At 49.1% G+C, this 24,059-nt stretch overlaps 1 protein-coding gene across 1 annotated transcript in view; it reads right to left on the bottom strand.

The window, feature by feature from the left end:
• Pecam1 (platelet and endothelial cell adhesion molecule 1) overlaps nucleotides 1-14,770 on the bottom strand; it is a 73,165-nt gene extending 58,395 nt beyond the window's left edge. The window contains exons 1-3 of the mRNA XM_013359918.3: nucleotides 14,621-14,770; nucleotides 13,352-13,439; nucleotides 5,211-5,298 (exon numbers count right to left, since the gene is read on the bottom strand). The gene's annotated coding sequence lies outside the window, so the exon portion shown is untranslated. The remainder of the gene's footprint in view (nucleotides 1-5,210; nucleotides 5,299-13,351; nucleotides 13,440-14,620) is intronic.
• Between the last annotated feature and the right edge of the window lie 9,289 nt (nucleotides 14,771-24,059).

Below are 24,059 nucleotides of genomic sequence, written 5' to 3'. Positions count from 1 at the left end.
GAATTGAACCCTGGTCTCTCACATGCTGTCCCAGTTTTCTACCACTGAGCTATATCCCCACCCCTTTTTATTTGCTTTTGAGGCAGAATCTCAGTAAACCCAGGCTGGTCTCGAACTTGCCATCCTCCTGCCTCAGAATCCTGAATCGCAGGGATCCCAGGCCTAAGACGTCGGACCTGGCTTGATCCCTCCGTTTCTGAGCAGCTGGGGGTGGGGTGAGGGGAGAGCGGGAAGGTGGGCTGACAGGTAACAGATGGACTGCTGGTCCAGGTGAGGCAAGCCTCCATCTATTTCAAGACGGTGGTGATTAGAAATAAGACACACACGTTTCCCTCAGCCCACGGCCGTCTATCCTAGTAGGACATGTCCATAACTAGAATCTGCTGACCCCCGGGGCCAGGTGTTCAGACTGTGGGACAGTGTCATCATCTGTCCTAGATGCTCGGAGCCGGGAGCGACCCAATTCACTTTCCTCGGCAGCAGTTGGAATAGGGTGAGCAACCTGCATCTCACAGCCTCCTGACTCCGTTGGAAAAGCTCTTTCCATATTGTTTGCATCACGATTTTTCCTTTTAGTTTCACAACAATAGGAATATGGTGACGATAAAAATGAAAACAAGGGTAATCAGGCTTGGGCCCCAGCCTGCCCCATCTGAAGGGCTGCTCCTAGGCCGCGGTGGTGGAGCACACCTGGACATGGTCCCAGCTACTCTGGAGACCAAGGCAGGAGGATCGCCCGAGCTCTGAGCCTGAGACCAGCCTGGGCAGGGTGCTGAGACCCTATTCAAAAACAAAAACAAAAAAGACCTGCTCATGTAACTCTAGCATGTTAGTGCCCTCAAGGGGGAGGACGCAATGCTTTCTTTGAGTCCAGCGTTCAGAGCCCCAGTCTGGCCCCTCTTAAAGGGAGGTTAAGCAGAAAGGAGGCAGGCTGGACGCACTAGAGGGGTCCGCACTGTCCATCCCTGCTGGAGGGCTCTCCAGGAACAGGGAACAGGACTGTACTGTGGCTCATGGCCACAGGCATTTGGGTCTTTGTAGGCCGGCTCCTCCATAAAGTGAACATGGCTGAGTCTGTGGCTCCGTGGTACAGCACTCGCCTGGCCCATGTAAGTGATGGGTTGGATCCTCAGCAGCACACACACAAAACCAAAAACAAAGTGTGTGTGTGTGTGTGTGTGTGTGTGTGTGTGTGTGTGTGTTTCCCGTGGGCCTCTTAAAGTATTATGGGCCGAGAAATGTGCAAATATGCCTCCTGGCCTAATGGAGAAGCTGGCCCTCACGGCTGATCTGCCACCCAACAGCCCCAGGGGCCAAAGACCTGTTCTCTTCCAACCTGAGTGGCCCAGGTGTTGACCTAGGAAAAGAAAAGCTTCACCATGTTCCAGGCACTGAAGCAAAAACAGGCATTTGTGCGGTCTGTTCTCAAAAATTACAAGCAACAATTTGATAAAAAAGGACACACTGGAGTTCATTAAAAGTTTTTTTTTAAATATTGTGTTGCAAAGGTCACCATCAGGGAAGTGAGAGAATGGGGGAAAATATTTTGAAGTCTTATATTTGATAAGGGCCCAGGATCCAGAATATAGAAAAAGAATCTTACAATTCAATAACAAAAGGATAACTATTTTTAAAAATGGGCAAAGGATAAGAATAGGCATTTTTCCAAAGAAAATACACAAATGCCTAATAAGCATGTGAGTAGCTGACTCCACATTATTCGTCACTGGGGAAATGCAGATCAAAACCGAAAAGCAGACGGGGAACTGGGAACGCAGAGCGCCTCCTAGCACACACAGGTCCTGGGTTGGATACCTCGCGCCATAAACAAAAAAACAAGCGTTGGCGGGGATGTGGAGAAACAGATGCCCTACACGGCTGGTGGGATTATGAAAGTCATTTCCAAAGCCACTTTGGAAAGTGGTCTGGCAGTTCCTCAAAAGGTTAAAAATAGAATTACCATATGACCCTGCAGCAATTCCACTCTTAGGCAATCCACAATGTGTTGAGAGCCACAGCCGAGTCAGAAGGACCCTTGCCAGAGAGAATGGTTGAAAGGTGAGGCCAGCGAACCATTGAGATGGTGATTTGAGTTAAACCGTATATAATTGCTGTGTTGCTGGATTGATTGAGTTGTATATGGACCCTGCTCTGGGAATCTGCCTCAGGCGCCCTCTACTTTGGAGTTCCCGTGCAGCTCTGGAGAGGGGTTGGGGAGATTGGGCACACGGAGCCCGGTGGAAGGGGTGTGCTCCTGAGTAGTGTGTGTGCAGTGCCGGTGAGAGTTGGGGAATAAAGAGTTGCTGTTTGAACCTACAAGGCTTTGTGGCGGCTCGGTTGTTTGTGCTCAGCCAGACTGCGGCAAGTGTCCACCTAGAAACTTGGACACCGATGTCTGCAGCAGCATCATTCACAGTAGCCAAACAGAAACAAGCGAGATGTCCATCAACCGATCGAGGGGTAACAAGGTGTGTATGTCTAGACAACGAGATATATCATCCGGCAATAGAAAGTGAGGTGCCAACACATGCTGCGAATGTGGGTGACCTTGAAGGGACTATGCTAAGTGAAAAAAGTTTATCATCAAAAAAAAAAGCATGGGCTGGGGATGTGGCTCAAGCGGTAGCGCGCTTGCCTGGCATGCATGCAACCCGGGTTCGATCCTCAGCACCACATACCAACAAAGATGTTGTGTCCGCCAAGAACTAAAAAATAAATATTAAAATTTCTCTCTCTCTCTCTCTCCTCTCTCACTCTCTCTTAAAAAAAAAAAAAAAAAAAAAAAAAAAAAAGCTACATCTTTTCCGATTCCATTTACAGGAAACATCCAGAAGAAGCGAAAGTAGATTTGTGGATGCCTTAGGCTGGGGCTCTTGGCATGACGGCTAAACACTGGTATCTTGTGGGGGTAATGGGAAAGGTTCTGAAACTGATTACGGTGCTGGTTTCACCACCCTGTAAAGATACTAAAAACCACTGCCTTTTACACTTTATAGGTGAAAGGTGAGGTCTAAAGAAATAGATCTCAGTACAGCTGCTATTTAACAGTCTCAGGAGGGAGGCTTCCCTCAGCTTCCTGTGGCCCCATAGCAACTTTCCATAAAAGAACTGCAACTTATTCTCTCATAGTTCTGGATCCAAAATGAGGATGAATAGACCACAATCAAGGTGCCCGTGGGGCCGCACTCCCTCCAGAGGTGCTAGGGAGATAACCCGTTCCCTGCCTCTCCTGGTTTCTGGTGGCTGCCGGCATTCCTTGGCTTGTGGCTTCATCGCTCCCATCTTCAAGGTCAGCATCTTTGAATCTCTGCTGGTCTTTGCCTCGTCTTCTCCGGCTGGCTGTCAAATCTCCCTTTGCCTCTTTCTTTATAAGGATCCCTGCGATTGCAACTAAGGGCCTTCCAGGATAACCTCCAGGATAACCTCCCTATGTCAAGATCTTTAACTTCTTACATCTGCCAACACCTTTCTTCCACACGCTACAGACTGGATGTTTACACCTCCCCAAAACTCATACGTTGAAATCTAACGGCCAAAGTGATGGTATTTGGAGGTGGGTCCATTGGGAGTGAGTAGGACATGTGGGAGTGACTAGCCATGGGTGGGATTAGTGCCCAACCATAAAAGGGACCCCCCCAAAAAAAAACTCCCCAGCCCCTACCATCAGGTAAACACACAGAAAAAAAGACAGCCAGAAGGTCAAGTATCCACCAGGTGCTCCTAGTCACGTCCGTCTGCCTAGGTCTGTCTGGCTTGCTCTGAGGAGCTGACTCCATACAGCAGCTCCCCTGGACGGAAGATGCAGACCCAGTTCCTGACCCGATGCACACACACATGAATCAAGAGACCAGGGCCAGCTTCTCAGGCAGGGGACCCACACGGTCACACAGGCCCTGTGCTCAGAAGCCTTACGCTAGATTCACAAATTATATTTGGCCCCACCCTGTGACTTTGGACCAAGGAACAGATGGGAAGGCGACTGGAAAGACTGCCCCTGTCCACTGGCCTCCCCTCAGCCCGGAAAGAGCCAGCTCCCTGACCCAGCCCCTCTGCAGTCAAGGTCACGCCGTCCCCTCTGCTTGGAAAGCTCTTCCCAAACCCCATGTTTTAACTCCTTCCTTCCAGGCCCGGCTCAGAGGAGACTCTTGACCAGACCTGACCTTCCTCTGTACCCCTCTTAGCTCTCCATAGTCTCTATTTTTGTGTGACTCTCAGTCCCTGGGACTGGGATGGGCCTGCGGGGCTCAGGGCTGTGCCCCTGTCATCTGCAGAACACCCAGGATAGAGCAGGCTCTTGAGAAATCCTTCTGAAATGGGTGAGTAAGCTAAAAGCACAGCCCGGACATAAAAGGTCACCATGAACCACTTACACAGCAGCCGCCCTGCAAGGCCACACTGCAGACGGGCTGCGACGGCTGGCCTCGGCCTGAGCTAGGGCTCCTTGGGACAGAGGAAAAAGCCAGTGTTAGCCACTGACCTCGTGTAGCAGGATTCAGCCCTGAAGGGAGGGCAAGCCTGAGGCCAGCAGAGATGACCAGGACCTGAGGAGCCCCCAAGAGAGAAGGCAGAAGTGAGGGTTTGGAGGTTTGGGGTGCTGAATCCCTCAAGGGGCCTGACCAGGCAGCAGCAGCAGCCAGCAGCGCACACAGCTGGCCCCTGCCTGACCCCCCTCTTAGGTGAGAGATGATACAGGCCAGTGGCAAGCCAGGCCAGGCCAGGGCTCCTTGGGAGGCCTCTGACCGTCACCCTGACCTGTCTTGGATGTGCTTGGACTGCTGGATTTGGCAAATGAGAATACCTGATGTGCAGTAGCACTTGATTTTTCAGGTAAACATCAAGCAATTATTATTTATTTAAGTATAAGCATATCCCACATCTTGCATGGGACATACTAAAAAAAAGAGAGAGAGAGAGAGAGAGAGATCCGTTGTTTATCTAGAACTCAAATGTAACTGAGCATTCTTTATTTATCTGACAGCCCTCCCAGGACCACCTCGTGCAGGATCCTGGGCTCCTGTTGGGGGAGGGGCTGAACAGTCTGATTCCAGATTTTTTTTTTTTTCTTTCAAGTCAGGTGACCAAGAGGAAAGGGCACAGATCAGGGGGAGCTGAACCGCTCTCCCAGGTCAATCAGGTCAGTGTCCCCCAGGGAGGGAGGAGGGTGGGCCTCTCCTGTGCCATGCTGGGCCCCTGGGGTAAGAGGCGAATACCTGGGCCTGCCCTCCAGGGCGCTGCACGGTGGGCTGACCGGCCAGCAGGTCCCTCGGCTCCGCGACACAGTGCCAGGTCCCGCTCCTCCTGGAAGGTAAACAAAGGGAAAGCTCCATGTGAGAGGTGGCCTTCTCTGGACGCCCCTCCGCTTCCCTCCTCTCTCTGCTGCGGAGACAAGGCGGTGCCTCTGCTGACCTTCTTGATGGTTGATTCTAACCTCCCAGCTTCGCGTCATCCACGGATTGAACCCGAAAGTTGCCAGAGTCCTCGTCCAAGTCGTTAGTAAAAATACTCAACAGGAGAAGAATGCGAGAGAGGCCTGGGGCACCCTACCAGGGACTCGCCCAGACCTTCCGCAGAAGCCTGTCGCTACAAATGGCAACTGCTCCAAATCTCCTTATTCTGCTAGCATTGGCCCTGAACTTCTCCAGGAAGACCCTGGGACTCCTCATGGGATGCGTTAGAGGTCTTGATAAAAATCCAACAATTCAGGCTATTGCAGGTCTGAAATCCTGGGAGCTTGGGAGGCTGAACAGAGGGATCATGAGTTCGAAGCCAGCCTCAGCAACAGCGAGGTGCTAAGCGACTCAATAAGACCCTGAATTTAAATACAAAAAAAAAAAAAAAATAGGGCTGGAATGTGGCTCAGTGGTTCAGTGCCCCCGGGGTCAATCTCTGGTACCCCTCCCCCACCAAAGAAATCCAAAAATACTGGTGGGGACTTTATGTCCGTTAGGTGATGGTTACCCTTGCTGCTTCTACAGCAGTAGTGATGATAACTATCATCACTGGAATTTTTTTATTTTCCGTCCTCATTCTACCTTCCCTCTCCTTTCTATCCAGGATAAATTGAACTTTGCTAAATAAAACAAGAGGAAGCCCTAATTGGTTTATTACAAGTTCATGAAGAAATTTACCCCACCAGAAACAATTCTTACGGGGGGGGGGGGGCGGGGGAATGGTCAGGGTTTATCTAGAGATCAGCAAAACGGACTTCAGATACAAACAGTGACTTTGGCTTAAAGAACAGGCAGTTTCCAGCTTATCATCCAATTTTGATCCAGCAGTTTAAGTTGGCTGTTGAGCCAATGCTAAATGTACTCAAAAGCCATCTGACCAAAGCTGATTACGGCCCCCAAGCCATTTATCCACGGTGAAGTCGACAGTCAAGCCACAAATCTCTTCAGGCTCCCAGATTTGAACCCCTTTAATCCAGGGGCAGGCAGAGGTCTGGACAGCTTCCCTCCCCAGCAGGTGGGAGCCAGCAGCTGCCTGTGTGCAGGGGTTACTTTGAAGTCCAAAGTCTATGATTTTTTTAAATATTTTTTTTTTTAGTTATACACGGACGCATTATCTTTATTTTTGTTTATTTACTTCCGTGTAGTGCTGAGGATCAAACCCAGGGCCTCACACGTGGGAGGCCAGTACTCTACTACTGAGCCAACCCCAGCGGCCCCAAAGTCTGTAATTTAAGGGCATTTATAATAGAGGCTATTCCCCTTTCTAGGGAACTTAGTAGCAGGAAGAGGTTCCCTTCCCTTACATGTCCCCATCAATGCCTATGGCCCCCCACCTCTGGAGAGGGTCAGAACCTTGCCTGGCAGCTCAGAGAAAGGCTGTGGCCCTTTCTCCAACTGGTTTCTAAAGCCTGGATCAGCTGGGCTGCAGAATCTGTCCGTCTCCTACTTGTTTTAAAAAACTGGGGTGCTGGGGTTGTAGCTCTGTGGCAGAGCGCTCACCTAGCACATGCAGGGCACTGGATCCTCAGCACCATGTAAAGATAAATAAACAAAAGGTTTTGTGTGCATCTGCAACTAAAAAATATTTTTTTTTTTTTAAAAAAAGGATTGAGGATAAGGAGCAAAAAAACACAGAATCTGAGATGGGACGTGGATTGGTGGCTGACATTTATGTCACCCTCTGTGTTTTACCCACTTCTACACATATGCTCTGGGAATTTAAGGGAGAGGGACATTAAAATATTTAAAACAGTCCCCACCCGTGTGGTTCTCAGCCAGGACAGTCTGTGGATCTCAGCAAGACATCTGCCCAGCACTGTCCTGGGTCCCCGTGGAGAATGGTAACAGAAGGGTGGGGAGATTCCGTTTGTGGAGTGATTTTTTTGTTTCCTCTCTGTTTTTGCAGTGCTGGGGAAGGGACCCAGGGCCCCACACACGGAAGGCTCTCCCGCTACACCCTATCGGGGCCCTCCAAGAGCAGTTCCATCAAAAGCGTTTCGATCGAGGTCTCATACAGAGTGCCACAAGGCTCTGTCCTCCTTCCTCTCTTGGGGACATGTTGGTCGCTGGCTCAGATGAGAGCACGGGACTCCATGGCTGGCTGACACAGCCTCGGGACAAACACACAAGGGACCAAATGACAATGTCACTGGTCAAAAACTAGCACCAGGAGTGGGAGAAATGGGCCCAACGATGACGTGTAATAGAAAGCGAAGGTCCCGGCTTAGTTCCTCAGAGACTGGCGACAGGGTGTTGCTCAACGCAGAAGGCATGGGGACACCGGTGACCTCGGAAGGGAGGTGGCCACCATCACGGTTGGTGGCATTTGTGGAAGTGTTCCCAAGAGGGGGACAAGACCGTCCTGCTGTGTTTTGTTACCCCTTCCTCGGTTTGGGGGACCGTGAGACCCAACAGCACACAGAGGCGTAGGGGAATGTCAGGAGGGACCTTCACACGGCACTGTGAGAGGGGCCTTCCACGGGGTCAGAGCTTAAGACGGAAGATTGAGGGGCACCCGGTCAGCACCTTCCAAAGCCTGCAGTGCACCGAGAGGAAGGAGAACCCGACTTCTTTCTTCCCTCTGGTAGGAGGCACAGGGAGGTCTATCCAGCCAGACGCTCAACAGGCTTCTAAAGGCAGCTGAGCGAGGGCTCCTCCGGACCCTCACTGCGCACCTGTCACTGCTACCAAGACGCAGGTTGGGGGCCAGTTCCTGTGGGCCCCAGAAGCCCCAGCGGCCACTCCTTCCACGACAGGGTGGGGAGGGAATGTCTACCAAGTCCCTTCTTATGGATGAAATGGCTAAGGAAGCCAAGGCCTGTGAAGCCAGAGCCCTAGACAGTGGTATCCCTGTGACTGCTGGGGAGACAGACATAGGGACAGGGAGGGAGACTGCTGTCCTCTGTGGTGGCCATTTCAGAGGGGGTCCGAGGCCAGGATCACAGTTCAGGCCATAAAGAAGGTGCCAGGGTTCCAAGTGACCTTCCAGACAACACTAAACCATGTCCACGTCCTCCTGGGGGAACCTGAGCCGATCAGCTGGACTAACCAGGGAGGGACGGGGCCAGAAACCCAAACCCGACAGAAAAGGCAGCCTTGGTCGCCGGCTGGCATTACCCTCTGGGGTGACAGAATGACCGAGAGAGCAGCAGGGCCCGGCTTCCTCGGGCTCCTCAGACAGTGGCCCACGCTGTCCCCGTCGGTGCCTGGGGTGGTGATGGAACCCAGGGCCTCGCTCCCGCTAGGCCAGGGCTCTACCACCGAGCCGCGTCCCCAGCCCTAAGTCTGCGTTAAGCAAATCCATTTCAACATCCCTGGTCGCAGATGCTCATTTATCAATCAATTGACTGAAAAATCAACCTTTCTATCTAATCATATAGATATGCTCTTCAACTCTCCCTTGAACCAGTTATACCCTCTCACTTTCTCCATCATTAAGTTCAATAAAATATTTGACATGATTTTCATTTCACATTTGTATGAGAGTTATGATTTTACTCTTAAAAATTATCATTTTTTCCAGGCATGGTGGCACATGCTTGTAATCCCAGTGACTCAGGAGGCTGAGACAGGAGGACCACAAGTTTGAGGCCAGCCTAGGCAACTCAGCAAGACCCTACCTCAAATAAAATATAAAAAGGGCTCAGTAGTGCCGGTCACCGAGGCACACGGCTGTAATCCCAGCTGCTTGGGAGGTTGAGGCAGGAGGATCCCGAGTTCAAAGCCAGCCTCAGCAATGACGAGGCACTAAGCAACTCAGTGAGACCCTGTCTCTAAATAAAATAGAAAAGAGGGCTGGGGATGTGGCTCAGTGGTTGAGTGCTCCTGAGTTCAATCTCTGTTACCAAAAAAAAAAAAAAAAAAAAGGCTCAATAATCAAGTGTCCTTGGATTAAATCCCCAGAACACCAGACACACACACACACACACACACACACACACACACACACACAACTTATACAGGATTCTCCTATGGACCTTTAATTTCACTAATACTAGCTAGTATTTACTGAGTACTTAAGACACTTCTCATCGGTGGTCTTGTTTGATCCTATGAGTCAGATACTACCATTACCATTTTTCGTAAGTCAGAGAAATGAGACTCTCAGAGAGGTTGGTACACTTGTCCAACTCCCCCAGCTAGTGGAAGTGGTGAAGTCAGTCAGTCAGACTCTTGGCTGCCCTGAGCCTTAATTCCCCATGCAGCGCTCTCAGGAGAGAAACATTTCAGAACGCCTTGAAATGCCCCACAAGAGGAAAGTCGTCAGCCTAAAACAAAGACAGAGGAACTCAGAGTCTAAAAAGTCAAAAACACAAAATAGGAAATATTTATTCCCGAGGGTACTCTAGGATGCCATCCTTCACTCCGCTCCATACAATTGTCTCCTGCTTCCTGTTTCTTTACAGCTGCGTTACCTGGCTTAACAGAATTAAAATAAATCAATACACATTAAAGAGGCAGCCAAGTTGGGGTTAGGAGAATGTGCACAGGAAGTAGTGCTTCTAGACAGAAACGAGATTCATGTGATTTAGGACCAAGCCTGGAGCCTGTGTAAACATTCGTAATATTGGCACCGTTGGAACCCATCTGGGTCTGCAGATGTACCACTCCCAGATGTCAAGAGCCTGCTTTAATTAGACTGTTTAAAAATGGACCCATTGCCCAGAGAAATAAAAACATGCCCATATAAAGAACCTGCACACGAATGTTCACAGCGCTGTATTTGCAATTCCAGATTTCCTGAAAGACTGGAATCTAGCTAGATGCTCTTCAGTGAATGACTAGATGCGTGGCACTTTTGTGAAATATTACTCAGTAACGAAAAAGAACACACTGTGGATAAACACAAGAGCTTGGATGAAGCTGGCCTGTAAACTGTGCAAGTTGGGAGGCTGAGGGAGGAGGATTGCAAGTTCAAGGCCAGCCCCAGCAACTTAGAGATGTTCTAAGAAATCTAGCAAGATCCTGTCTCAAAATAACAAAAATAAAGGGCTGGAGATGTGGCTCCATGGTAAAGTCTCACTGGGTTAATTCCCAGTACAGAAAAGAAAAGAAAAAAAGAATTTGGATGAATCTCCAGGGAATTATTCTGAGTGGAAAAAAATATATATATATATATATAAAATATATATATATATATATCCCCCAAAGTACAATTCTAACTATAAAATATTTTTTAAATAATTTAAATGGAAGACAAATGACAGGTTGAGCATCCATCATCTAAAAATACAAAATCTAAAATGCTCCAAAATTGGAAATATTTTGAGTGCCAACGTGATATCACAAGTGGAAAATTCCACTCTGTGAAACTTTGTTTCATGCACAAAATCATTTGAAATGTTGTATTTTGAAAAATTGCCTTCCAGTTAGGTACATATGAAGCAAAGGAATCTTGTTAGACTTGGGTCCTGTCTCTAGAATACCTCATTTATATCTGTATCATAGTCCAATATCTGAAAGAAAAAAATTCAAACCACTTCTGTTCCCAAGCATTTTGGAGAAAGGATATTCAGCCTGTAGTGGTTCCAGAGGTTAAGGGTGGAGGTTGGGAAAGAACTGGGGCGAGGGAGGGATCAGGTGGGGTTGGAACTTTCAGGGTCTCCACTTTGGGGTTGGATATGGGAATTGACACAGATGCTGAGGCCTCACGGAACTCCGCCTACAGCCGCTCACGGGCACATGCCTAACCGTGGAGCCCTTCAGTGAGGTCTGTGGGTCACTCCAACTGAATACCCTGGCTGGGATATTATACTGCAGTAAACAAAATGTTACCATCAGGGGAAAACTGGGCAAAGTGTACAGCTCTCTGTATTATTTTCCACAAATGCACTCGAAGCTGCGATTATCTCAACAAAACAATATGTATTTGAAAACAAGGGGGCCAGGTGCGGTGGTGTACACCTGTAATCCCAGTGACTCGGGAGGCTGAGACAGGAGGATCTCAAATTTGAAGCCAGCCTCAGCCACTTAGCAAGACCCTCAGCAACTTAGTGAGACCCTGTCTTAAAATTGGAAAGTTAAAAGCGCTGGGGATGCAGCTCGGTGGTAAAGCACCTGAGTTAGATCCCCAGTACCAAACGACAAAAATGAGATGAAAACGGCTGGGGATGTGGTTCAGTGGTTCAGTGGTAAAGTGCTCCTGGGTTCAATCCTGAGTACGAAACAAAACAGAACTTCAAAGGGGCTAGTTTCCTGTCCCGAGGGCCAGTGCTGGGGGATGGTCCCTCCAGGGGGTGTCCTCAGGGATCTGTGCCTTAGGGGACCCCACCGCCATCGTCTCTGCAGAGAGACCCCTCAGACGGCAGAGCCTTGTACAAAAGCCCCGGCTTCTGCAGGCCCCGGAGCACGCACAGCCACCTCCTCCTGCATCAGGAGGACAAGCGGACTGCGCTGCCCCGAATCCCTCACTCGGTCACCGTCTGCTTTCCCCACGGTCGGCATTTCCTTGGGATTTGGGGTTCAGACCCCTCAAAAAGAAAACTCGACTTTCACTTTGCTACTTAGAATGTGTAAGACACGAGGGGAAGGAGCAGGCATACCCCAAATCAAGGAAGCTCCAGCTACAAAGCAAGCAGGGCTGCGGCGTGCCCAGGAAGGATCCTGGGTGCTCAAGGCAGAACGTTCTAGAAAGGAACTGAACTGTCCCGGCTCCTGGGTGAAATGTTTCCCTCAGGTCACATCAAGGCCAACCCCCCCATGCCATATGTAAGATGACCCTTCCCTGAGGGACCTCCAGGCCCTGGCTGGCCATGGCGCTCTGGTGTGCCCAGCAAGGGGACCACCAGGCCTGGCACTGCCTTGGGATGTCCTGGCCAGGGAGCCTGTGCCTGTGTCCTCATAGGCATGTGGAACGCCAGGTCCAGGGCACTCTGACCCTGCCCCTGGCTCTAAGGGGTGACCTGTGAGTGGGACCAGCCCCGGCAGGGACAGCTCTGAGCAGGCCTCCAGCTGACCACACCTGAATCTCCCCTGCGTGCAGAAGTGACTGGCAGGACACGGGTGTGGCCTCCCCTGCGTCCCCCTCCTGTGTCCACATCCCCACACCCTCAGCCCTGCACCGAGAGCAGAGGCCAGGACTCCAAGAACACCCTCCGCTTGGGCCTCACCAGCAAGTGGCCGCAGTGGAGGTTCCTTGCCCTCTGGGGAGCCTTGGCCCACACAAAGGGACTCTGCGATTCAGTTCTCTGCCACCAAACACAATGCTACCTGCCACCGCCTGTTGATGCATTTTTAACCCCTGACTAGGAAGGCCTGGGAGGAAGGGGAAAGTGGGCCCCAGGCCCCATTGTTCTCGGCCTGCGTTCCTCTGCCTCTCCGCTGACCCAGAAGTCCCCCGGACCCTGGGGAAAACACAGCCATTGTTTGTCCCAAGCCCGGGCTCTTCAGGTGTGAGCTGCGGCTCTTGGGCCACGTAGTTACTGTGAATTTCTGCAGCAGGAAAGAGGAAGGAACTCGTGGCCTGCTCAGCCATGGCATCAACACGCCCGCCACGGCCCAGAGGAAGAGGCCCGTTTCCATAGTGACAAGTCCCCAGGAAGGGAGCGGAGCCGGACAGCAGCCGCTGGATTTCTGCCCTCCCCGGGCTCCCTGCAGACGCCTTCCCAAGGTGCCACCCGGGGACTGGTTGGATGCTGGGCTCCAGGGGCAGGCCAAGGGAGGGGGCGGGGCCGCCAGAGAGAACACGGGGGTCCCCAGCCCTCTTAAAAGCACACTGAATCTGGGTTACAGGTGCCCAGAGCAGCCTGCGCCACCCCGTCTGCCCCCCGGGTGGTCACGCACAGTCCCTAAAGTGCTGGGTGCATGTCACCCACAAGGCTCCCTTCCGTCTCCTCATATCAACTCTTTGACAGCAGAAGAAACCGGGCTCACGAGGGAGACTTGTGCCAGAGACAACTCACCAAGTTAACAGAGGAGCTCTCTGTCACTCCCGGAGGTCCTCAAGGCTCCTCTCAGCGACTCTTTCCCGTGCCCACATCGGACTGTTTTCTGCAGAAAATATTCAAGGTTTTTCCTGAAATGTCATTTGTCCCAGTTCTCAGACCTCTAATCTTTGCCTATGCCATTCCCTCTGCTTGAAATTCTGTTCCCTGATACTCTTGATACTCAGTAACTCTTTTTCCCCCCAGGGGCTCAGATGCCTTGCTTTTGGGGCTCCCACAGAAGTTGTCACACCATATCCGGTGGCAACACAGAGTGGCGGGAAGAGAAAAGGCTCTCCTAGGTCCAGAGTAGCTGTGTGACCTGGGGAGACTTTACCCTTCCTGAACCTCAGTTTCCTCATAGGCAAGGTGCAGAGAACGACAGGTGCTTTGTCGTGTGTTTATGAGGATCAGATGTCAATACTCACAAAGTGCTTAGAAAACACTGGCACAGAGTCAGTGCTCAATAAATGTTAATCCTCAAAGAATTAAATATATATATATTTAATAAATATATATATATTCCTTTTTGGTACCAGGGATTGAACCCAGGGGTGCTTTACCACTGAGCCACATTCCCAGCCTGTTTTTATCATTTTTATTTTTTTATTTGGACAGGGCCCTGCTAAGCTGCTAAGGCTGGCTTTGAACTTGTGATCCTACCTCAAACTCCCAAGCCACCAGGATTACCAACGTGAACCCAGCTAAGAATTAACTTTCTTTTTTTTTTTTTTATATTTTTTAGTTCTCAGCGGACACAACATCTTTATTTTATTTTTATGTGGTGCTGAGGATCGAACCCAGCACCCCGCGCATGCCAGGCAAGTGCGCTACCACTTGAGCCACATCCCCAGCCCCAAGAATTAACTTTCTTAAAGCAGGTGCCATCTCTCACAAGTATCCCTAGATCCTGAGTCTTCGGCCTTTGGTGGACGTTGAACAAAGACGTGATTCTGTTTTCCAGCCACCAGGCACAGTGCTAGGCCCCTTGACCTGCAGGATCTCCCTCAGTTCACTCACCCCAAGACTAGCCTCAGGCCACCAAGGACAAACGTTCTGTGGGCAAAGTATACAATGTGCTTGAATGTCCCCTCTGTTGGTGGGATGTCCCCTCCCGTTCTGCCCTGCCCCGGCTGGGTCCGGAAAGGGTCCCCACTTGCAGTGCTAAGCCAAGAGACTCTCACCCTCACCACAACTGGGTGACCCGTGTGGTCTGCAAGCACCAGAAGACTCAAATAATCCACGTACCTGTGACCGGAGGCTGCTCTGATGACAACACACAAGCCACGTTGGAAAGCCAGTCTGTTCTGTGGTTTCACTTGAAAAAATGAAACCAAACTCTTCATGCAAATACTTAGGCTTTAACTAAGTTATGTAACGGCCAGCTCCCTCCACTTAAAAATACAGCCTTCTCCAATCTATAGGGACAGGAGGCAAACCAGGCACTGCCCGGGACTCAGGAGGGATGGGGATTGGTTGCCAGAGGGCGAGGGGGGGACTTGCCTGGGTGACAGAAGTGTTCTATGACTGGACTGTGGTACTGTCTGCTCATCTGTATATGTTTACAAAAGAGGGGGTTCCCAGCCCTAGTAAATAAAAGCACAGGACATTCAGTTTATTTGAAGTTCAGATAAGCAGGGAATCATATTTTTAGTGTAAGTATGTCCCAGATATTGCAAGGGATATACTTATCCTTAAAAAAAAAAATACATAAAACTGCTCCACACGATGGATGTTGCAGTGATCTTTTATAAACCTAAGAATCCTGATTATTATCAGCCCAGAGTAAGCCCAGACTCCCGAAGCCACCTGGGAGTTCTCAGGGCAGTGACAGGCAGGAAGGCCAATGAGGGAGATTCCTCATGGGTCCCTGTGGGCCGGTGGCACACACAGAATAAAGTGGCAATGACAGTAAGTGGTCCACACGTTCCCTGGCTGGGTGCTGGGAGGTTGGCACAGCTACCCTGACTCCCACGGTGCCGCGGCTGGTCAGGGGTAGACGTGGGGTCCAAACCCCAGGGCCTCTGCTCGGTTCCGGTTCCTCCAGTTTTTGCATGGAGGTAAATTAGTCCAGCCAGGTTTGTCCCTGGTCTCCTGGGGACTTTAATTCATCCACTTTTTAAGCTGTTATTGCTTTGATCCTGGGGATGGAACCGAGTGTCACACGCGCTAAGCCCACACCCTACCACGAGCGACACCCCCAGACTTTAAATACAAAACAGAGGAATCAGTAACTACTTGGTCAATGCCATTTTGGGAAAAAAAATCTTCCCAAATGAAGTAAAAATAACGGAGAGGATGTTGATGGTAAAAAGGTGGGAAACTCACCTGCTCAGAATTAAGGCCCAATTCCAGAAGAGCTGAGGGCATTTTTCACTTTAGATGATCAGGTTATCGGGGGTGATTTGTTTTATTTTGTTTTTGTTCTGGGGATTGAATCCAGGGTTGTGCTACCATTGAACCACATCCCCGGCCCTTTTTATTTTTTATTTTGCAAAGTTGCCCAGGTTGGCCTTAACCCGAGAGCCTCCTGCCTCAGCCTCTCAAGTCCGCGGGACCACAGGCGTGCGCCACCGAGCCCGGCACAGGGCGGATGTTTACGAGAGTGGAAGACAGTAACTTGTTCCCCAGCACCACTCTTTACAAACATTTTTTGATGGTATTTTTCGCCTAAAGATTAAATTCCTGGGCTGGGGCTGGGGCTCGGTGGTAAAGCACTCACCTAGCACCTGTGAGGCCCTGGGTTCCATCCTCAGCACCACATATAAGTAAATAAAATAAACATATAAAAGAACAATGATTAAATTCCTTTTAAAAGCACCCCATTTGCTCGTATTAGCCTGAGAGAGTAATTTCTGAATAGAGCGCTAACTTTTTTTTTTTTCATTTCTCAAGTGACTCAAAAGAAAGAAAAATAAAAAAAAAAAAAAAAAAAAGAAAACAAACAAGACAATCTGGGCAGAAAGTAGACTGTGGTCCGTTCCCCAGCCCATGTGAAACTACAGGAACTTGACAATGGTGCCACCTAGTGGAATATTAGAAGGTGGAAAAAATCAACTCAATCAGCAGTGGCTCCTCCTAAACATCTTATCTGCTTTAGACACCCTTACCTTTATTTATTTATTTTGATGTGGTGCTGAAGATCGAACCCAGGTAAGTGCCAGGTAAGTGCTCCTTACTGAGCCATAGCCCCAACACGAAATAGCATATTTTTTAATTTTTTTTTTTTTAGTTGTTGATGGACCCTTAATCTTAATTTATATGTAGTGCTGAGGATTGAACCTGAAAGGGTAAAGTTTCTAAGCTGGAAAGCTTGAATTAAAATGTAAAAGATTAGGTATTATTAAATTCCTCTGTTACACCCAGCTTCCTGAGATAGTTAAGACAACGCCCTACTGGCCATCTAGCCTAGGGCCCTGTGCAGTTTGTCACAGGGCCCAAACCAATCAGTTTGAATATGCAACCCGCTTAGGAGTGACCAATCACCCCTGCCCGACCTGTTCCCGCCAATGAATGTGCCAATCACGTCTCAGAGTTGTTGTTCAATTTTCCCGCGCCTCATGATGATTTGTTCTGATGTATGCAAAGCCCACCGCCCTCTCCAGAAAGTGTACTTAAGCTCGGCTTGACCTCTGCTCTGGGCTCTGGGCTGCTCTCCCTTCTTGAGTGAGCACGGACCCCCAGCGCGCTGGAATGGATCCCCAATAAATCCCCTTTTGCCAATTGCATGGAGCCAGTCTCTTGTGTGGTCTCTTTCTCCGACGCTCTGCTGGACCCTAACAAACCCAGTGCCTCACCCATGCCAGGCAAGCACTCTACCCACTGAGCCACAACCCCAGCCCTGAAATTGTATATTTAACAGTGTAAAAAATACAAGTTTCCCATTCCTTTCTGCAGACACGATACTCCATGCATACACAAATTAATACGTAAATATAAACACAAATCCCCATGTGAATGTTTTCAGTGTGCTAAAGAAAAATTTCCACTGAGGATGGGCCCTGGTTCCCCTCTGTGGCCACAGGGAGGGGAGGAAGAATGGTGTGTTGGTCAGTTTTCCATCACTATGACAAATACCTGAGATAATCAGCTTATAAAGACAAAAGGGTTGGTCATTTTGGCTTAGTTCTAGAGGTTTCAGCCTATATTCAGCTGACACGTTGTTTTGTGGTGGCGCATCATGGAGGGAGTGTATGATGGAATCAAACTACTCACCTGTCCGTGGGGGTGAGAGAGGGGAAGAGGAAGAAATCGGGGGCCCCTCGGTGCCCTTCGAGGACAAACCTCCAATGATTTAAGGACCTCCCATTTGGTCCTTAAAGTTCCCACCGCCTTCTGATAGCACCAGGTGGGAACCAACCTGTGGGCTTAAGATCCAAACTCAAGCAAGGTGGTTTCAGTTTCTATTAGTCCACCCCCAGAGAGCAGAGCGTGGCTGGGCACTGGTTGGTGTCCTGGCTCTGCCTGCACCAGGTCTATTCCTGTTTTTTTGGGGGGGGGGGTGGTGGTGGTGGTGGTGGTGGTAGGGGGGAGGCTTACTGGGGATTGAACTCAGGGGGTCTCAACCACTGAGCCACAGCCCCAGCCTTATTTTGTATTTTATTTGGAGACAAGGGCTCACTGAGTTGCCCACACTGTCCCCGAACTCCTGGATTCGCAGGATCCTCACACCTTAGGTAGCTGGAACTGCAGGCCCACGCCACTGCAGCCAGCTGGAACTTTTTGAAGTTGGTCATTGTTAATGTCCATCAGAGTGCAGAACTGAAGACCGTGAACGGCAGGGCTGGCGGGAAGAGAAGTCCTCCATTTTCTGAATCCTCCTGTTAGTCAACGGCCGCCCATTTCAAGGATCTCATTGGAAAAGTTCAAGGCTGTTTCCTGTGCCAAATTGTCCCAGACAGTGAGTGCTGACCAGACACTGGTCAGGAAGACCAAACCGACCATTTCTAAACCTCAATAAATCCTTGGAAACGATACAAATGATTGAATCAACCATTGACATGGAAACTGCTCTCCCCGATGAGTAGTTTCATAACAGGTTAAGATGAAGTGAGGGTGGGGTAGAATCTATTTTTAAGTCTCTGATCCGTGTGCTGATTTGTATATTTGGATTATTCTACTGGCTAAGTACTTTTATAAGGATTAAATGAGATTATCAGCGTAAAGCTCTTAGCCCAACAGAAAGGGATACACCAACATTATTGCATTTATTGCCATCAATCTTACCAACCTAGCAAGTACTGTGGGTCACCACAGCATGGACTTGGTGTGATTTGGGGCCCCAAAGGATGGACCAAGTTCTTGGGTGAAAGTTTCCTTTTTCAATTTGAAATTTCATCTCAGATTTATTGTATCACCGATGACAAATGACGTTCCTTTTCCAGGGAATGAAACATGTTCCTGGTAACATTTGCTAACAGCTGTGAGTAGTCTTTTCCCTGGTTTCATCGGTTGCGGTTGTGTGTCATCTGTGGTCAGCAAGCTCCCTGCTTGTCACTGAGGGTCCCACACGGAAAAGGCCCTGACCTACCCATGCATCATGCTTCCCAGGGACCCAGCCCGGCCCTCCGCCCAAGCAAGGACAGAGGACAAGCTCCTGGGAAAGCATCAAACCTCCGATTGTAGAGGAGGAAGAGTTTATTTGAGGGCTCACGGTTTCAGAGGTCTTAATCCATGGAAGGCTGGCTCCATTCCTGACTCCAGGTGAGGCTGAACATCAGGGCGGGAGAGTGTGGCAGAGGGAAGCAGCTCACATCAGGAAACAGAGAAAGACTCCACTCTCCAGACAAAAGTAGATACACCAAAGCCACGCCCCAATTCCCACCCCCTCCAGCCACACCCTATCACTTTAGTTAATCCCATTAACTGGGATTGACTCACTGATTAGGCTAAGGCCATAATCCAATCTTTTCTCCTCCAAACCTTCTTGCATTGTTTCACATGTGAGCTTTTGGGGAACACCACATCTAAACCATCACATTCTGCCCCTGGCCCCCAAAAGCTCACAACCATCTAACAATGCAGAATACATTTAGTCCATTCCCAAGAGTCCCCATAGTCAATAGTTCTGAGATTGCTCAGAGTTCAAGTCCAAAGTCTTCTCTGAGGCTCAAGGCAATCTCTATTGTGAGCTGCTGTAAGAGCAAAAGCAATTTACAAGTATCCAACATATAGAAGAACTGGTTTTCATTTACAAAAATAGGGGCATAGAAAGAAGGCATAACACCAAAGCAAGACCAAAGTCCAGCTGGGCAAACAAGTCCTGTAGCTCCACGGCCGGCATCTAGGGCACATGGCGTCCTAACGTTCTCTCCAAAGGGCACGTGTAGCTCTGCCCCTGTGGCCATGTTTGTTGCAGCCCAAGTGGCCTTTCCGTTGGCTTGTCTCTGCTGGATTCCTGCAGCTTTCCTAGGGTGATGTCCCAGGTTCCTGGCATTTCTTGATCTTGGGGCTCTCCACTGCAGCTTCGGCTTCCTCACCGCTCCATACCTTGACTTCTCAGGAGGTGCCCACAGGGACTCCAACCCTGCTGAACTCTGCCTGGCCTCCCAGGCCTTCCTTTGAAATCTTGGTGGAAGCTTCCATGGCCCCCTGGCTCCAGCATCCTGCGTTCCTGCAGAACCAGCACCCCGTAGTTGATGCCAAGGTTGGCTGCCATCTTGAGCAGTGGTCCAGCCTCCAGGGACTCTTGCTGCAGCAGTCTCTGAGTGTCTGGGTGTCTGAGGATGCTGAACAAACTTTCTAGGCCCCCTGTGCAAGGAGGTTGCCCCCTGGTCTCTTCTCAAGAGAATTTTCACCTTTATTCCCTGGAGCTTGAGATGGGTGTGGTCTTGCCAGCTCCTAAGATTGAGATGCCCTCATCTTTCTTATCGTGTCTAGGCAAAGTGTTTAGCATTTCTTTTTTTTAAATATTTCTTATAACTTTATTTTATTTATTTACCTTTTTTTAATGTGATGCTGAGGATTGAACCCAGGGCCTCTCCCATGCTAGGCAAGCATTCTACCACTGAGCTCCAGCCCCAGCCTCTTCAGCATTTCTTTAGTGGTGGTAATGTCTTTAACAACTGCAACTGGCTTAGCCCTAGTTGGACCTTTCAAGTTCTTTCCCCAAATCTTTCTGCTCTGCTTCCTGCTCCTGATTTTCACAACAAATTTGGCTAAAAGCTGCCAGCAATATTCATGCCACTGCCTGAATGTTATGCTGCCTAGACATTTCTTCCACCAGATTAAGAAGTCCATCGCTCCTAAAATCAGCCTCACAGAAAGTCTCTGGACACGGGCAAATGAAGACAACTTCTCAGCCACAACATAACATGAATGACCTCTACTCCAAATTCCAATAGAGTCCCCCTTTTTTTTTTTGACCCCTCTTGAGCCCTGTCTTCACTGCCCACAGTCCTATTGCTGAGCTCCCACCACAATTAGCCATTAAGCTCTGCTTATAATATCCTAAAGCATTTCCAACTTGCACTGCTAAACATCTCAAAGTTCTTCCCACCAATTCCAAAAAGCTCAAAAAGCTTCTGAACCACGTAGTCAGGTTAGTCAAGGCAATGACCCCACTCCTGGCACCAATTTCTGTTTTAGTCAGCTTTTTCACTGCTTTGACTAAAGAATCTGACCAGAACCATTATAAAGGAGGAAAAGTTAATTTGAGGGCTCCTGGTTTCAGAGGTCTTAGTCCATAGGCCAGCTTGAGATGGGGCTAAACATCATGGTAGGAAAGTGTGGCAGAGGGAGGCAGCTCACATCAGGAAACACAGAGAGACTCCACTCTGCAGATACAAGTAGATACACCAAAGCCACGACCTGATTCTCACCTCCTCTAGCCACACTCTACCACTTCAGTTAATCATTTCTCCTCCAAACCTTCTGGCATGTCTCCCACGTGAGTTTTCAGGGGTCAGCACATCCGAACCATAACCCCCAGATTCCTCCACACAAGCACACCATCCACACATCCACAGGTCAACAGCCTCAACAGCAGGTTCCTCATGCTGCCCCACATGGGCCAAGACCTCTGGGCATTACTAAACATGGTTTTGGTTATTCTCTGCTCTGCAAGGAAAAGATATTGTTGCAAATGTCAAAAAGGCCTGCAGATGCCCCTGTGGGTAGCAGCGATAAGAAAAGAGGAAAAGATTTACACCCATCTGTAGCCCAGGAAGTCACACTGTTGGAAAAACTGGACGGCGGTGAGTGAGGAACATCTCACAGAAGGGTGTGATGTGCGCTGACCACCATCCAGGGCCTGAAGGAACAGAAGAACATACTTGACATTCCAGGCTGAGTGCCATGAACAGAAGTTAATGGAAAATAAGAAAATGCTGCGTAAGATTCAAAATGAAGATCCTGACTGTGTGTTTGAAGAGTGGCCCCAGGACACTTGACAGTATCATGACGAACCACAATAGAAGGGAGCTGTTAAGTATTCCACAGGCAGGTTGCAGATCTCCAAGAAAAGTCATGGCACCGTGTATTTGATGGCTTGTGATGACAGAGCAAGTGCTGATCACAAAGCAATGGAAAAATTCTCTGACGATGTTGTGGCTAATGAAAATCTAATGCCAGAGCCAGTCTATAATGCTGGTGAAATGCCATTGTTCTAATGTTGTTGCCCAGGAAGATACTGACTACAGCTGACAAGGCAGCCCCTACAGAAACTTAGGATGCCAAAGACAGAATGATTGTGCTAGGATGGGGCTGAATTCATTGAGTGTGTGTGAATTCACTGAATTCAGAGAGTGTGGAGTTTTTTGTTTGTTTGTTAGTTTGTATGTGTTTGGTACCAGGGATTGAACCCAGGGACAGAGTCTCACTGAGTTGCTTAGGTCCTCACTAAGTTGCTGAGGCTGGCTTTGAACTCGAGATCCTCCTGCCTCAGCCTCCCGAGCTGCTGGGATTACATATGCGTCACCATGCTGCCCGGCAAGGAGTGCAATTCTTACCAGTCCATTAATGCTAACAGAAGGCTTGGATGGCCAGGGATCTGTTCTGATGGGTTTCCCAAACATTTTGTACCAGTGGCTGGTGTTGACTGCAGGGAAGCTGAATTGGCTGATGACTATAAAATTTTGTTATTCCTTGACAACCATTCTGCTCATCCTGGGGCTGAAATTCTCATCGAAAATAATCTTAATGCCATGTATTTTCCCCAAAATGTAACCTCATCAATTCAGCCACATGGCCAGTGTATCTTTAGATCGATGGAGGGTAAATACAAAAATATGTTCTTGAACAGCATGCTAGCAGCAGTGATCAGAGGTGAGGGTGTGGATGGGTTTTGGAAAGAGTTTGGCATGAGGGACCCATGGCTGCTGTTGCCAAGGCTTGGAACACAGTGACGGAAGACACACCTGTGACCACTGACGCTGCCTCTGGCGCCCTCTGTGTTCAGTGATGGTACTGAACCAGGTGTGGAGCCTGAGGTCTTCTGTTTGCTGAGTGAGGAATAATATGCCTGACTTTCTTATGTATATAAAAGACACTTTTCAGCATCCTTCAGTAAACTGAAGTTTTTTTTTTTTAAGGAGAATTTTAATATTTATTTATTTTTTCTTAGTTCTCGGCGGACACAACATCTTTGTTGGTATGTGGTGCTGAGGATCGAACCCGGGCCGCACGCATGCCAGGCGAGCGCGCTACCGCTTGAGCCACATCCCCAGCCCCAAGCTGAAGTTTTTTTAACACTGACAGTGAGACTCTAGTTGTTCATTCACTGGACAATAGTGAAATAGACAAAATGGTCATGATATCCACCAAAGTGTCATGATAATAATGAAAAGAAAAAAAAAAAAGCCTATGGGTGGAAGATGTGCGATGGGTTTTTGAAGGACCAGATAAGCATGCACGATAACAGAACAAGATAGCATGTCCTTTTTTTGCGGGGGTGTGTGGGGGGGTACCAGGGATTTAACTCAAGTTTACGGGACCACTGAGCCCCATCCCCAGCCCTACTTTGTATTTTATTTAAAGACAGGGTCGCCCTGAGTTGCTTAGTGCCTCACCATTGCTGAGGCTGGCTTTGAACTTGTGATCCTCCTGCCTTAGCCTCCCGAGCCGCTGGGATTACAGGCGTGCGCCACCACGCCTGGCTTAGCATGACCTTTAATAAAATCAGAAGATGACTTCTAAGACAAAAACCACTGTTAATGAGGCAGATGAGCTGGAGGAAAGATTTTTTTAAAGTCATCCAGCAGAATATACTCTCACCCCTAGGGGACCCTCTTCCTGGTCCCTCACCTGCTTCAGATCATTTCTCTTTCCTAGAAAATTAAATGTGGTGTACAGTAAACTTTTAACCAAAACACAGCCTAGTTGGTGGGGAATGAAAGCTGCTGTTGTTGTTTGACAGCTGATTCGGGCCTCCTGGGGATGCCCCTACGCTGCTGAGTAACCCTGGGCAATGATTCATTTCGTGACTATATTAATGGCATGTAATTTGGGTTTTTTTACTGCCAGGGGTTACATTGTGAGTGGGTCTGCGAATTGATGCAACCACTCTGGAAAGCAGTATGGAGATGCCTTAGAAAACTTGGAATGGAACCACCATTTGACCCAGCTATCCCACTCCTTGGTCCATACCCAAAGGACTTAAAAACAGCAAACCACAGGGACACAGCCACATCAATGTTTATAGCAGCACAATTCACAATAGCTAAACTGGAACCAACCTAGATGCCCTTCA

The sequence above is a fragment of the Ictidomys tridecemlineatus genome, chromosome 3, assembly GCF_052094955.1.
Source record: "Ictidomys tridecemlineatus isolate mIctTri1 chromosome 3, mIctTri1.hap1, whole genome shotgun sequence".
In the NCBI taxonomy this organism is placed as follows: Eukaryota; Metazoa; Chordata; class Mammalia; order Rodentia; family Sciuridae; genus Ictidomys; species Ictidomys tridecemlineatus.
Note: the sequence above shows the minus strand (reverse complement) of the source record. Positions and strands in the feature narration are given on the sequence as shown.